Here is a 15,982-nt window from a genome sequence, read left to right as displayed (position 1 = left end):
AAGCAGATCTGTTCAAAAAACCATCCAGCCTTGATTGAAAAATAGTCTTTGATGGAAAACCCACCACTACCCTTGGAAAGTTCTTCCAATGGTTAATAGGTCTGAACATTAAAGATTTACTCTTCCTTTCCCATGGCACCCAACGCTACCTCTCTACCCAATACGAACACGTGTCGCTCTAACAGTTAGTGCATGGTGGACTTTACATTCTAGGCTATTAGCATGATGAATGGGGCATGAGCTCCCCTTGAAGGGCCATCTCCTCTGGCTTTTATCCACTTCCTTTATCCTCAAGCTGGCTCCCCATTTTGGGCTTGCTGTCTGGTCTTCTCATCACCTCCAAAGCTTTACACCACCCCTCTTGACTTTCATCTCTGCCCCTCTCCCGCCCCAGAGTTCCTGCTTTTCATCCAAACTTCTGCTCTTTTAGGATTTCACACCTACTCCCATTGAAAGGTAGCCAGAACTCCCATTGACTTAAAGGCTCCAATCCTGGATCCATTTATCATCTCCCCCACTTGCTTTCAAGTCAAAACCAACCTCCATCCCGTTCCTCCTCCAGCACAGCTCTTCTGCCACATCGTCAGGGAACAAACGTTTTCACGCTGCTCCATACCAGTCTTTGGGGCTTAGTGTCGCCTGTTGTAAAACCACTTTGCACATCTCTGGTGCCCAAAATAATCATTATACCCACACATAACAGAACCATTCATTGTGATTTAAATATGTTTACTGTGGGTGGGAGGGGGGAGCCTGTGATTAACATGCCAATCGTTTGCCACACAATAATTAGCAAATTACACTCAGAATTATCTAAAAATCCTCAAGCAAACCACAACTGATTTTGCAAGGACTTCTCTCGCAATCTCTCATATCCAAATGCAGCCCTGGCACAGCCTCCTGACTGTCTATTTTACACAGGGGACACAAGAGGCACCCATGAAAAATATGAACTGGCATCTGAATGAGAACCATTTATGGGCGAAGGCTGGTGTTATAGTCATGACTATCTTTGGGATTCAGCAGCGAGAATCTGCAAGAGTCCAAACCTCATCCATGAATCAAATCCACAAGCATTGCACTTCACTAAGCTAAACCCAGGTGGAGATATGACACTCGACTGAATACAATTTCTCCACAGCCATGGTTTGGAGTAGACCAAATCTACTGAGCTTCAGAAAATACCTCAAGCCCCATTTATTTGTTCAGGGGGAAGGGCAGGGCAGGAGGAGACTTGGGGTGTGTGAAAGGTGGGGACACTATATTCCAGGGTGGATAATGATAATGATTTAAATAAATAAATGGATTTTATTTAAATAGGATTTTTGAGGAGAAAAAACCTAGCTAAAAATAGTTTTAATTAAGATACATTATAGCTCAAAGATATCTCATCATGGAATAGGGATTATGAGACAATATATTCATGTAACGTTTAAGAAAAGTTTTGTAAAGGAGTTCCAATAGTTCATGGATTAGGATTAGGGATTCAATTTTATGGGGTTCCGGGGGCTTCTGTATAGATTATTTAGGTTAATCTTTCTATCTACCCAATGGGACTCAGTGCTCAGTCTGGAAGATACCATCGGAGATGTTTAGTTTTCCAGTTCTCAAACCGTGGATTTAGGTCTCCAGAGATAAAATGCTTGTTAACAGCAAAAATGGTGGGTTTTTGTTTTTTTTAAGTTTGCTGGGTTTTTTTTAAAAAAATATTTCATTTAACTATTTTAAAAATTAACAAAAACAAACCCGATTTTAAAAAACTTGAATGTTTAAATTCAAAAATTCAGACGCTTGTTTTGTTAAAATGTTACATGTTTGCTGTTGAAGAAAAAAATCCAGAATACGTAACATTGTTGTTGCAGTTAAATAAAACAATTTAAGTGTCTGTCTGGTGATGTTCTCCTCCTAATACAGCATGGCAAGAAAATCCTCCAAATACTAATGATTAACCTGTTGAATTGGAGATAGGTCACCTCCCAGTAACTTCATAAATATCTGCCCCAATTACCTTTGGTAAGTGAAATAACCAAACAATCATTCATTTGCTGACATAGCTGTAAAACTAATCTGAAAAGTTTTCAAAATAAATCACTGTTTAGAAATGTATAGTGTGTACCTTCTAAAAATGAAACCTACATCTCTGGGTTGTGAAGAATATGTTTTAACAACCAACAAGAATCCACTTTTATGTAGAAATCCATGATTAAATCGAGTCTTCCTGACTAGTGATTTAAATCAAATCCACCCTGCTGTATTCTTTTTGGTTCAACATAGGGTGAGATCTGCTGCTGATCCGCTGGTTTTTGAATGAATTGTATTTTTAAATCATCAAAGTGTCTCATGCACAAGGTAGGTGCTTTAATAGCTAAATAAAAATCAAAGCTGTTACCACACAAAGTGCTCACACAGTGGGCCTGCAGAGGAGGTCGGCTCATTACAAACACCACTAACCGAGAAGTGAAAGGTTCCATGTCTCATTGCCAAGCCATCAATCCCCACACCACCTACCTCCAGCCTGAAGCCAACCATTACTTTATGCTTTATACCTCATCAATGACCGGGATGTTTTTCCTACACCATTAGAATTTCTGTTTGGCTTAAATTTTGCAAATTGGCATCCACAAGAAAACTGCAGAGACTCAAGCCTGGCACAGAACAAACGAGACAGAGAGAGGATGATGTTTCTGTAGGTTAAATATCAGTCAGCTTGGAACAAAGCCAAGTCTCAGATGACAGACCCTACCCAGTAGCAAGCTTTTAAACATGCTACAGCTGCCTCCCTTAAAAAAGAACAAGGACAGAGCTTTTCCACGTCACTTGTAAGCACTTTGGCTTGTTCACATGCCCTACACCTTGTCTGCTCTTAGACCACATTTAACTATAAGTAACAAAGAGGGAATTACTCACATGCCTTTGCTCAAGGATCAGCCTCTCCCCATTTCATTATGCATAATTGTTTTGTATAGAGCAGCAACATCCTGAAATACTGGAATGTTCAGAGAGAAGATGCTAAAATTAACTCAGCCGGCGCGATGTGTAAAAGCAGCACAGGCTGAATGCATCTCACTGTTGTGATCAACACCTGTCCTTGACAAATGCCATCCCATTGATCCTTTGTCTAAATTGAATTTCACATCCATCTTTCGCTGGCTTTATTCTAGTCTAAAGCAGCTATGCAGGGAAGAAAAGGAGTACTTGTGGCACCTTAGAAACTAAACAATCTATTTGAGCATAAGCTTTCGTAACCTTTTCTTTTTGCGAATACAGACTAACACGGCTGTTACTCTGAAACCTGTCATTATGCAGGGAAGAAGACCTTGTCTGACCCTTCAAATGTATGGAAGGGGAGCTGCAAAGACGAGATAATGACTTAACATCCCTCCCTTCACCTTGATAAAGACATTGCTCTGGGGTTATCTAAGTGCTATCAGGTTTACTATTATTCAATAACCTTACCATGCAAGCCTCTCTCAGAAATTTGACCCCTGCTTTGAAGTTCCCCCCAAACCAGCAAATAGTCTCTGAGCAGGTCCCAAATGTGGGAGAAGTTGGCAAAGTTAAGACACCAACTAAATTTTTTTAAAAAGTTGGGGTCTGTGTGTGTTATGGTAGCGCCTAGAACTTCCAGCCGAGTTCAGAGCCTATTGTGCCAGGTGCTGTACAAACACATAGTAAGAGACAGTCCCTGTCTCAAAGGGATTTCAATCTGATCAGACAAAGGGGTATATCTACACTGCAATCAGGGTGTGTGATTGCAACACATGTAGCAGAGCTGTGCGAGCAAACCACAGCTTGACTACTATCGGCCCACAAGCTAGCTAGATTAAAAATAACTCAGGTGTGCCTACACATACTGCAATTACACACGTGCACAGACTGCAGCATAGAAATACCCAAAGAGTGAGCAAAAGGGAGCTTTTTTTAAAATCTCCATTTTACAGGTGGGAAACTAAGACACAAGGAAGATCAAGCAACTGGCCCTAAGAAGTTGATGGCTATGCCAGAAATTGAACCAGGTCTCTCAAGTCACACATTTGATTTTTGAGCCAAGTTCACGAAGAGGGAGAGAATGAACTCAAGTGAATAGACAGAGGAGTACAGTGGTGAATGATGATACATCATCAGAAACAGCTGGTGTACAACTTGCTCAGTGGTCCACCGAAACTAGCCACTCTGTGCTGAATGGAATCTCCCATTTCAGTGACAAGGGATTCAGGGCTCTCCTCATAATACACATGAGAGCCATCCAGACCCATCTTCTGTTCTTCCTGCATCCCTAGAACAGCTGGGTGTTCAGCAAGCACCCCTTTCAGCAGAGTGTTGGTTCCATGTTTTATCCTTTTACTGCTATGAAGAAGATGCGCCAGAACTGGAACCTCAGGTACGAACCCCTGCAAATTTCAGGGTTGTCACATTTGAATCTCTAGGTCTGAACCACCTCCACTTCATGGCTGTGCTCAGAGATCAGATCCAAACGCCAGAAGTTCCATTTCCCAGAGTGGATGTGGCTGAAATCTCAAGGGCGATTAGTTGCTCCCAGGAGATGTTTTCCCCACATTTTGGAGGTGAAGTCAGATGAAGACAGCTTGGGACATTTCAGGGTTCTGATTTCACAGCTGTGATTCAGCGTCAAGCCTGAACTGTCACCTAATCTGATCCCAGCTGCAGGCTCCTGATGATTGGCAGGGGAGGGGAGTGTTACCAGAGTGAGATCTCAAGTGCCCAGGCTCATTCCAGACCAGTTTGATGGACAAGGCCTACAGCCTGCGAAAATGAACCTTTATCATGGAAATGTTGCCAAAGCATTAAGCGGAGCAGCAGGCGCCATGAGGTTACATTGTCTATCTGGAGCAAGGAGGGAGCATAGTACTTGCATAAGTCAGCTCAATACTGAACTCTTTTTTTAAAAAAAATTTGCATAATCGTCAGTCACTCCGGTAAATGCTCTGCTGCCCTCCAGTCAGTTACACACACACACTCTCTCTCTCCTCCCCCCTCTCCCCCCCCATATCAAGAAACTCCTCTTTTTTACCCAGGTCAACCAAAAATAAGCAGCTCTGGTTTCCCATTATAGAAACACCCTTCCCTGCCCCGACTAGAGGCTAACACAGCCCCAGTCAATGTCTGCTTGAAATTGAGGTTTACAAGACACCGGACAGTCTAATCCTGTAGAACAATTAATCCTCCCAACTGGCTTCTGCTGGATACAGGAACTTTCTGGCTGCAAACTGGTGGGGGTCAGTATTCAGCTGCTCTCTGAAGAATTAAGAGCTATTACAAGCCAAAGTCCAGGTGGGTCCTTTGATGGACCTCTCCTTTATTACACCTCCCCTCTCCTCCAAAACAATTACTCATAAGCATGTTGAATGTCCTTCTGGCCTTTAGTGGACAGTCTTCTCTGCAAGCACAAGGAACCTATATTGTCTGTTCCAGCAATGTGTTTTAATCACAGAATCACAGAACTGGAAGGTCATCTAGTCCAGTCCTATGCACAGGTGACAGGACTAATTATCTAGATCTAATGACATCTAATAATTCGCAGGTTGCAGCCTAGAACCTTAAAAGGCTCTGTCACTGAAGCTGATCAAACCCAGCTCTGTCAGTACGAGATTTCAGTGCCACAAAAAACAAATCTCCAAAACTGGTTGCTTTAGAGGCAACTCATTATCTGGCAGGACTGAAATGATTAGGATGATTTCTCATTTGGTATACATGCTGGGAGGATGACGTTTAGCTTCTCCCACATGGCATAAAGACAACACTTGACAGTTTACCAGGAGAGTGGAAGGGAATAGATGTAAGCATTAAGAGACCCATGACCTGATTCATTACTCTGCCCTTTGCATAGCAATTTACCCTGGTACAAAGTGGGTGCAGAATGCTACCAAATCTGAACAATTATCAGGTACCTGCTTTTTATCAGTGTGAATGGCTGGGTAAGGTATAAGGGAATAGAGAATCAGACCCCTAGTTTTCTGCAGACATTTGACACACAGGTACTCTGTAGGGACTGGATTGTGCAGACAGCAGGCTGTTGATGCCTTAGTTTCAGGGTTCTTTTAATTATCCAGTAGTGTACCCACAGCATTGGATAGTGGATCTTTTCATATCTATATGGCATGCTAAAAACAAAGTAAATACACAAAATATTCCAGCTTAGGAAAGAAGCCATGAATATGACCTGGAAGACACTGAACCATACAGAGATGAGCAGAGGATTCCAACATCTAAGGGCGTGTCTTCGCTGCACAGTTAACTCAAGCTCTGACCTGGGTGTTGTCCCTAACCCAGCTTCCCCACACACACACACACACACACACACACACAATCCTGATCAGTGGAGCTTTCGCTCCAGGCTCGCTGGTGCAGTGGAAGTTATAGTCTAAAGCCCAAGAGCTGCTTTCACTTGGGCTAGCAACCAGACCACTTTGCAGTGAGGATGCGACCTTTAAAAAAAAAAAAAATCTCAAATGCTGATAGTCCTCCAATGCCTTCCCGCCATTCCTGCGGCGTGCCAAGGGCAGCCAAGTTCTCCCACAATTGATTGGAAAAGAATCACAGTGCCTCCGCTTCCTGCGGCACAAAGGACTCTGGCACGTGCCCCCACAAGTCCTAGCAACACAGAGAAGCGAGCAGTACCAGTGAGGACACAGTAACTCGAGCATGGCTTTTCCGCATGGCTGCTCAGACCCGGGTGCAGATCCCCGAGGTTAACTCTGCACAGGAGACGTGCCCTAACAGAGCTACAATAGGAGTAATGGACAGTAGTAATATCAGCACCTTGGGCACTTGGACGTCAAAACGAGAAGCTGATCCCACAGGGTGCGGGGCACAGAACAAGGCAGGAGTAAGATTTCAGATGAGCCTTCATTGCCTGCCCCGCCAAGTTCCAGATTCCCCTTCAAGCGAGCAGAAGGATCAGAGTGGAATTTCTGTCACTTTTTCAACACGGGACTGGGCCTTGCCCTTTCTCTGCTGAGAGAGCAAATCAAGATGTTTAAGTCTAATATGTCCGGACGTGCCTGCGGCCAGAGAGGCACCAGCTGCTCAAGGACAGAATGAATTGTGTAGCTAGCTGTTGCTTTCTCTTTTGACATTCAAAATAGGTTTTAGGGATCAGATTTGTTAGCATCAGCTGGTTTACTGGCTACACAGCGTACTTCAAACTCATACTTACCATCCTTCCTCCAGTGATCTATGTGCTTTAAGAAGAGTGTGATAGCACTTTGCATATAGGGAGACAGAAGTGAACAACTTTGCCCAAGATTCCACAGTGAACTGGTGGCAAAACTAGGAATGGTTCCTGATCCTGCACCCTGGTTGCCAGACCATGCCTGCCATAACCTGTAACCCATCTCTCCAACTTCATGCACAACTCCTGAGGACAAAGACAGTTCCATGGGTGGACTGAGGGGAAGATGTAACTTGTTGTCCAAACCACATTTCAGCATTCAATAGGCACATGGAAAGCCCCACCGATGCCAGGGTAGAGTAAAACAGACACCTAAAATGGGTCCAAACAGCAGGTTAACCCAAAAGTTTGATTCTGCCATCAGCCTGGCATTCCAGTGTATGTAACCCTTCCAAACCCTCTCTTTGCTACCATTTACTTACAAGATTCTGTATGCCCCAAATCCTGTAGGTAGCTGGGCCTGATCCTGAGAGGTGCTGAGCACCTATAGCTCTCAGACTGGGGGCTGGATCCTCAAAACCCCTCTGCCCCACAGAGAAGTGAGGGCATTTTCTCTCCCCCCCCCCCCTTTTTTTAAAAGCAAAAACAAAAACCGAACTCCGTGTTATTCAATGGCATTTACCCTGCAGGGCAAGAATTCTAAGGTGTCAGGACTATATCCAAAGTGCTTATTGCTAACCAAGCAATTGGGATTTTAAGACTGTTCCTAATGGCCCGTGATGGGATGTTAGATGGGGTGGGATCTGAGTTACCCAGGAAAGAATTTTCTGTAGTATCTTGCTGGTGAATCTTGCCCATATGCTCAGAGTTTAGCTGACTGCCATATTTGGGGTCGGGAAGGAATTTTCCTCCAGGACAGATTGGAAGAGGCCCTGGAGGTTTTTCGCCTTCCTCTGTAGCATGGGGCACTTGCTGGAGGATACTCTGCTCCTTGAAGTCTTTAAACCATGATTTGAGGACTTCAATAGCTCAGATATAGGTGAGGTTTTTCGCAGGAGTGGGTGGGTGAGATTCTGTGGCCTGCGTTGTGCAGGTCAGAGCAGATGATCATAATGGTCCCTTCTGACCTTAGTATCTATGAATCTAAGTCCCTTGTTTGCCCAATAGCAGTAATCTGCTTTGGAGATGCAAAAATGTCTCTCACTTGCCCAGATCCTATCTGCCCCACGCTTAATAAAGACTCAACTCTCCTCACTTATCAGATGCACCAGACTCTCTGCTTGATGAGATTCCCCCTCTTCCCCCCTGGGTACTATAGTTCCACGCAGAACCTAAAGCAACAAGACAGAGAAAAATAGAGGGTTTTTACAGTATTTAGCAGCAGCCACAACAGGAGAGGCATCAGAAGTCCAAAATAAAAGACAGAGGCTAGCAGAGTCTGGGCAGGCAGGCTGGCCTCTGGAGCACCCAGGCAATATCGAAAGGTTAGAGACCTGGTTCTGTCCCTCCCCCAAGAGTGTTGAGCACCCAATAGCCATAGTGATGTCAATGGGAACTGTGGGTGCTCAGCACCTCTGGAAATGAGGCCATGCTATCTAACTGGCATGTTTGCTTGCAAGGCCTGCCCACCTGGCAAACAAGTCTACTTGTTTAAGCCCCGCTGGGGCTGGATAAGCCAACAGGGTAATGAGGTTTTCCATCTTGAGGAGGATACTGTTGGCCAAGAAAGGTTCCTTCCCTGAATCCTGAAGAGACAGCACAACCCGCCAAGAAGCTAGGAAAACAGAGGATGTTTTTCGTTGCTAATAGCAACCTCCATTAATCTGACCTCTTTAGAGGAGTATGGCAATTGGTGCTTTCCTGAATCAACAAGAGCAGATGACAAGATTCTGTCTGATCACATCTTAACTGAGACAGGGAGCAAGGAGAAGAAATAAAACTGGAATCAACCAAGTCCTCAAGGTCTTTCAATCTGAGTTTACAAAAGGACTGAGGCAAGTCACACAGCAGGCTCCTTCCCCGTCCCCCAGCCCTGTGTTATGACACCAGTCTAGCGCCCCGATAAGCACCCCTGGTGAGCTACAAATCAGAATGCATTGCGGGGGGGAATTGCAAGCTGTCCGCTCACTGAACCTTGCATTCCATGCCATCAACCCCTGCACCCCCGAAAACAAAACCTCAAACAGAAAGGCAAGATCAGAGCTGTCACAAGTTGCATGGCTCCATTCAGCACGACCCTGAAGTCTACAAGGCCTGGGGAAGAGTCATATCTGAGAAGAGGAGAAAAACAAAACAGATGAAATAGGAACAGGCAGGCAAGGGCAACGTGACCCAGTAGTTGCGGACGTATCAAGTTGGAGAATGCCTTTCAAGTTACCACCACAGCAAGCCACTTCAACCGCAAGTGTGGCTGGCTGCTGCATGCAACGAGCAGAGATCAGAGGAGAAAGGAAACTGGCACATTTCAGGAGCCATCAGAAGAGTGCTGCCATCTCAGAACAGCCTATGATGGTCAGTTACTCCCAGAATCATCAGTCAAGATGGTTCAGGTTCCCATGAATATATCCCTCTCCAAACAAAGAGAACAGAGATGGTTGCAGCCACTGCGACTGCATATGTGCCGCTCCCGCAGGCTCTGAGACTTCTGGGGCATCAGCTGAAGCTCTGATAGAGACGTGACATTTCCAATACTACCTCTGCTGCTCCCGCTGCCATATGCCGAGCGTCAGCAAGGAACAGTCAGTGACATCACAGCTCCCGGGGAATTAGTCGTGAATGCTGATCTGAAAAAAGCCACCATGCTACCAAGCGCCACAAAAGGTCACAAACTTCACTGAGCATAAAAAGCCACTGCAGACTGAACAAGGACAGTAGGACATAGCAGGGGGTTAGAGTAGGTCCCTTCTAACCTTATAGTTCTAGGATTATATGCTGTGGGCTCTCTATGTGGGAGCAGCAGCAAGAAGTGGGTACCATACCTTGGAGGTACAAAGTCCCCAACGCTCCTGTATAGCCTATTCAAAGAAGCAATAGAAACCCACCAGGTTATGGAAAATTCTCCAAAGCTTGATTCTCCCCACTCCGCTCCTCAAAAAGCACGTGAAAACACATAGGCAACACTGACTGCCCCAAATCAAATGTAAACAGCTCTACAAAGTATTCCCCAGACCACGAGTCTGAGGTGGATGCACTGGGGAGGGGGTCTAGAAAGGGAAATGTATTGGGGTTCTGCATAAAAACAGAAACAAAATTATTACCCCAAGAAACAAAGATGGTGGTACCAAATGACAACTCGGAAAGTTATTACCTATTTGTACTGCAGCAGCCCCTTAACTGAGATCAGGGCTCCAAATACATGAGACAGTCCCTGCTACAACAGAAATAGACAAGCAGAAAGAGTAGAATGACAAAGAACAGTGACATGACTCACCCACGGTAACGCAGTAGGTCAGTGGCAGAGCTTGGAATAGAATCAGGTCACCTGACCCCCAGGTCCATGTCCTATCCACAAGACCATGCTGCCTCAAGAAAGAGAGCTTTGGTGGTGAAGGGACATGAATCCTCAACCTCCTGATTCAAAGTAACTGCCACAGAAGCACAAGGTCATTAGTGATGGTGAGCAAAAGGCAATGGACTGGAACAAGGGGACACCGATTCTGCTAGCTCATTGTCAGGGTTACTCAAACATGCTCTTTCTGACACCAATCAACATGTGATGTGTGGAAGCACTCCAACCATAACAATGCAGAATATTTACAGAAAACAAAGCCTCAGAAATCAGGGATTCTCCTCCCAATTCCTTATTCACTCACCAACAAGCTGAAGCCACAGACAAGTGATTTAGCTACCACAGTAATTGGTTGCTTGGCATGGGATGGGGGCGGGCAGGTGAGGATTAGACTGATTAAAGCTTCTTCCCTCATGGTCTCTTCATTGCCCTTCATGAGAGTAGGTGTTATCTAATTACCAGCTCTTCGGTCTTCTAAGTAACAAAGGTGCCCAGTCTGAGCCAAGTAAATCCCTTCTCCAGGGATGGAGAGGCACAAAGGATCTGGTGATAGCTCTTAGCCAGAAGGGTGAGTGTTGAGTTGCAGGGGGGGGGGGGGGTGTCAAATCCAGCTCAGGCTCAGCACCACTAAAGTCACTGGAATTGAATCTGCTTGTGTCAAGACTAAGCCTGGCTCTTAGAATCATATACATTAAAGATGGGAAGTATCCGTTGCTTCGGCTACTCTGTCCCTTGCTGTGCAAGTCCTACATGCCCACAGTGTATTTTGGCTTTGTCTGGCCTAAAGCATCTCCAGGGAGAACGCCACCAGCACTCCGCTGTGTCAGGCACCCAGTGACATTCACAGCAGGGTAAGTGCATGTGGGCTACTCTTATTAGGCCAAATGCAGACCTGGTGCTGGGCCTTTGATGGAGTCGCAGCTGCTGACTTTCCAGGTCTGAATTTGGCCCTCTCCCTACCACCACTGACAGGCTATATTCCCCTGCCCCTGTCCCAGGTCTGGACAGCTTTTAAGTACTGTACAAACATAAGACCCCTGGTGCGCCAGACAGAGAAAGCAGCATGTGTTTCACTTGTGAGCAATTTCCAGTACAGAGCAGCAGGTGCTTTACTGATTGAGAAATCTATTGGGAAGCTCTTAAAGCTTTTCAGAGCACTCACCCATCTGCAATATACATTTAATTAACAGCGAAGTACATGAATTCACCCCCTAAGGGGACAACTGAAACCACCCACCAAAAATAAAGCCAGAGAGAAGAGAAACAAAAACCAAACTGCACCTGACTCCAGCAGCCCTGGAGAAACGGCCACAGGGAGCCAATGCCACAGATAGGAGCTCATCCGTGAGCCATTCCACCCCATGGAAAGGGAATGAAATTTACACACCTTGCCCTGGCTGTATTCATACCCTTTCTCCTTCACCCTTTGGAACTGGGACTGAGAGGAAGTGAGATCAGACTGAGTGCAACCCCGAGTATATCATTTGGGGATCACAACATTAACCACAAAGCTTGATTTGTTTCTTCCTCTTCCTGCTGAGGTGTCTCTGAGTGGGAATATCACAGGCTGGTCTACAGACCGAGCAGAGGGCCTCAGAAGAAGCTCAGATACACATTCCCACCTAGCATCTAGCCAGTCATTCATTTCTTACACAGATTGTGTGTAGTACAACCAGGAGGATTACGATCAGCAGATTAATATGCTGTACAAGCCCATTCATTCCCTCTGAAGTCACTGAAACATCAGGGTCTGTTGGAAACAAATCCAAGGAGCAACCTGATCAGCCCTGGGAACATCATGAGTGCCACTAGGGGACCAACGGGACTCAGCTCCTTCCCACAACACTGAGCAACAACAAGACACCAAGCGTTCTGCTGGTCCTAATTCTGCTCTTGCACTGAGTCAGGCAGCGGTTTCATTCCAACAGAGTTGCTCTGGATCTACATCAGTGCAAGATCAGAACCCGTCCCACCACCGCTGAAGTGAGACTGTGCACATCCTGACTACAGTACACATCCTGCTACACTTCATCCCACCATCTATCCCTGCCCATCAATCAACAATAACCAGCATCAAGCCTTCCTAGTTCCTGGGGATCAGCTTTCAGGTCTCCCCAGTTGGTATCATTGCGTGACTGCTTTAGCAGCCTCTCCTCTTCCCTCACTTCTAAAGTTTCTTCGTTGGGTCTGGCCAGGCCCAGGCCCAGCAAGCTTTGATAAGCTCAGAGCACGCTCGATGGCCCACCCCAGGCTATCTCCCACAAGCGCATGGCTCTGAATTAATACCGTATCCAGAAGATACATTGCCAGGAGGGGTTCTACAGGAACCAGCCCAGCCGATGCAGAGAACGCACACAGGAGTCAGGTTCTTTGGGGCAGAACAAGCAAACTGGGATTTCAAGGAAAGCCGAAGATTGACTCTTACCTGTACTCCCACCCCACACACTCTTCTTTTAACAGCCAGAGACTCCCCCAGCTCCCTCCACAATGGGGGAGTCTGAAGAGCCAGCCGCACAATTATTCCTTCTCCTCCCAGATTGCACCTGATTGTCCTTAACCCAATCCACACACCCCCACAAGCCATCCGTTTCCCTGGGGCCCCTCAGCCAGCGTGATGCAATGGCACCATGTGTGAAACACAGGCACAGACCCCCAGCCTCACGCGCAACAGAGAGGCAGGAGCAGAACACAGCTCTGCCCTGATGGAGGAAGGGACCAGGACCAAATACAGAGCCAGCCAGGGAGATGCTGCCATGAATGAGCTGCCAGGCTACCCTGCTTTGCCACCCCCTCTCCTCCTGTCCCCCCCCCGGCCTTCCCCCTCTTCCTGTCCGTCCCCCCCGGCATTCCCCCCCTCCTCCTCTTCCTGTTTCCCCCCCCCGGCCTTCCCCACCCCCCCTCCTCCTCCTCCTCCTGTTCCCCCCCGGCCTTCCCCACCCCCCCTTCTCCTCCTCCTCCTGTCCCCCCCTGGCCTTCCCACCCCCCCTTCTCCTCCTCCTCCTGTCCCCCCCTGGCCTTCCCACCCCCCTTCTCCTCCTCCTCCTGCCCCCCCGCCTTCCCTCCCCCCGCTTTTCTTCCTCCTCCTATTGTACCCCCTGGCCTTCCCACTCCCCCTTCTCCTCCTCCTCCTGTCCCCCCTCCGGCCTTCCCACCCCCCCTCCTCCTCCTCCTCCTGTCCCCCCCCGGCCTTCCCACCCCCCCTCCTCCTCCTCCTCCTGTCCCCCCCCGGCCTTCCCACCCCCCCTCCTCCTCCTCCTCCTGTCCCCCCCCCGGCCTTCCCACCCCCCCTCCTCCTCCTCCTCCTGTCCCCCCCCGGCCTTCCCACCCCCCCTCCTCCTCCTCCTCCTGTCCCCCCCCGGCCTTCCCACCCCCCCTCCTCCTCCTCCTCCTGTCCCCCCCCCGGCCTTCCCACCCCCCCCTCCTCCTCCTCCTCCTGTCCCCCCCCCGGCCTTCCCACCCCCCCCTCCTCCTCCTCCTCCTGTCCCCCCCCCGGCCTTCCCACCCCCCCCTCCTCCTCCTCCTCCTGTCCCCCCCCCGGCCTTCCCACCCCCCCCTCCTCCTCCTCCTCCTGTCCCCCCCCGGCCTTCCCACCCCCCCCTCCTCCTCCTCCTCCTGTCCCCCCCCGGCCTTCCCACCCCCCCCTCCTCCTCCTCCTCCTGTCCCCCCCCGGCCTTCCCACCCCCCCTCCTCCTCCTCCTCCTGTCCCCCCCCCGGCCTTCCCCCCCCCCTCCTCCTCCTCCTCCTGTCCCCCCCCGGCCTTCCCACCCCCCCTTCTCCTCCTCCTCCTGCCCCCCCGGCCTTCCCACCCCCCCTTCTCCTCCTCCTCCTGTCCCCCTCCGGCCTTCCCACCCCCCCCTCCTCCTCCTCCTCCTGTCCCCCTCCGGCCTTCCCACCCCCCCCTCCTCCTCCTCCTCCTGTCCCCCTCCGGCCTTCCCACCCCCCCCTCCTCCTCCTCCTCCTGTCCCCCTCCGGCCTTCCCACCCCCCCCCTCCTCCTCCTCCTCCTGTCCCCCTCCGGCCTTCCACCCCCCCCCTCCTCCTCCTCCTCCTCCTCCTCCTGTCCCCCTCCGGCCTTCCCACCCCCCCCTCCTCCTCCTCCTCCTCCTCCTGTCCCCCTCCGGCCTTCCCACCCCCCCCTCCTCCTCCTCCTCCTCCTGTCCCCCTCCGGCCTTCCCACCCCCCCCTCCTCCTCCTCCTCCTCCTCCTGTCCCCCTCCGGCCTTCCCACCCCCCCCCTCCTCCTCCTCCTCCTCCTGTCCCCCTCCGGCCTTCCCACCCCCCCCCTCCTCCTCCTCCTCCTCCTCCTCCTCCTCCTGTCCCCCCCCACCTTCCCACCCCCCCTTTTCCTCCTGCCCCCCCCCCCCGCGGGAGCTCTCCCAGCCCCCGCCCGCTGACCTGGCCAAACTTGCTACAAAGTTTCCGCGGCCCGGGAGCGCCTGGCGCCGGGAGACGCCGGAGCAGCCCCGACCCGCAGCCTGCGCCCCACGGCCGCCGCCGCCGCGTCTCCTCCCCATCCAGGCGCCGGCTCCCTTCGCCGGGCTTTCGGTTTCTGCCGACGGGCCGCCTGGCGCGCGGAGCATTGTGGGAGTCGTAGTTCCCGGCCGCCCCTGCGCACGGGGCCTGCCGCCGGGCCGGGACTACAAGGCCCAAGCGCCCCGCTGCCCCCCGAGGCTGGGGCGGGGCGGCCGCGCGCTCCCGGCCCCGCACCGCCGGCCCCGCACCGCCGGCTGGGGCGCAAAGGGCCCCGCGCGCCGCCCCGGGGCGCGCCGCCGGGTGCGGAGCGGGCCCCCCGAGCGGGAGTTTCCTGAGCTCTGGGGGTCTCGCTGCTGCAAAGCCCCCTTGTCTCAGCTCCAGCATGCGGATCCGGGGGGCGAGGCGGTGCACGCGTGAGCTGCGCCAACCTTGGGGCAGAGCTTGGCTTTGTTTTCCATTATGTTTCCTCTCCCTTGTGGAGGGTTTTTGCCACCCCCCCAGCACAGCGATTTTGCACGTTGGGGGATAGGTCAGTCCCTCGCTTTCTGGGAACATTTCACAGCTCCCCGGCTGGGCTGCTCGCTCTGTTCCTTTCGCTAGTGTGACGGGGGCGGCTGATTAGTCATCCTGCTTTCTGCTTCCAGTTCTGCTACCGACCTTCTTCTACCCGTAATTTGACCGCACTGTGCCTGTTTCTTTCTCTTAAACAGAGGATAAGATGGCCCGAGTGTCCAGATCTGGCTACATAAAGTTAGGTCCTCTCACGCCATATTTGGGCATCTAAATAAAAGATTAAAGAGTCGCTGAGCCCACCCAAATGCCACTGAAATTTTCACAGAAATTTTTCATTTCATTTGAAATTTTGTTTTGT

General features: G+C 50.0%; 1 protein-coding gene across 5 annotated transcripts in view; it reads right to left on the bottom strand.

Moving 5' to 3' along the window:
* MIB2 (MIB E3 ubiquitin protein ligase 2) overlaps positions 1–15,186 on the bottom strand; it is a 109,591-nt gene extending 94,405 nt beyond the window's left edge. For all 5 annotated transcript variants that reach the window (XM_073317014.2, XM_073317018.2, XM_073317019.2 and 2 more), the window contains exon 1: positions 15,034–15,186. The gene's annotated coding sequence lies outside the window, so the exon portion shown is untranslated. The remainder of the gene's footprint in view (positions 1–15,033) is intronic.
* Positions 15,187–15,982: the final 796 nt, after the last annotated feature.

This window comes from Lepidochelys kempii, chromosome 18, assembly GCF_965140285.1.
Source record: "Lepidochelys kempii isolate rLepKem1 chromosome 18, rLepKem1.hap1, whole genome shotgun sequence".
In the NCBI taxonomy this organism is placed as follows: Eukaryota; Metazoa; Chordata; order Testudines; family Cheloniidae; genus Lepidochelys; species Lepidochelys kempii.
This window is presented reverse-complemented; position numbering and strand designations above follow the sequence as displayed.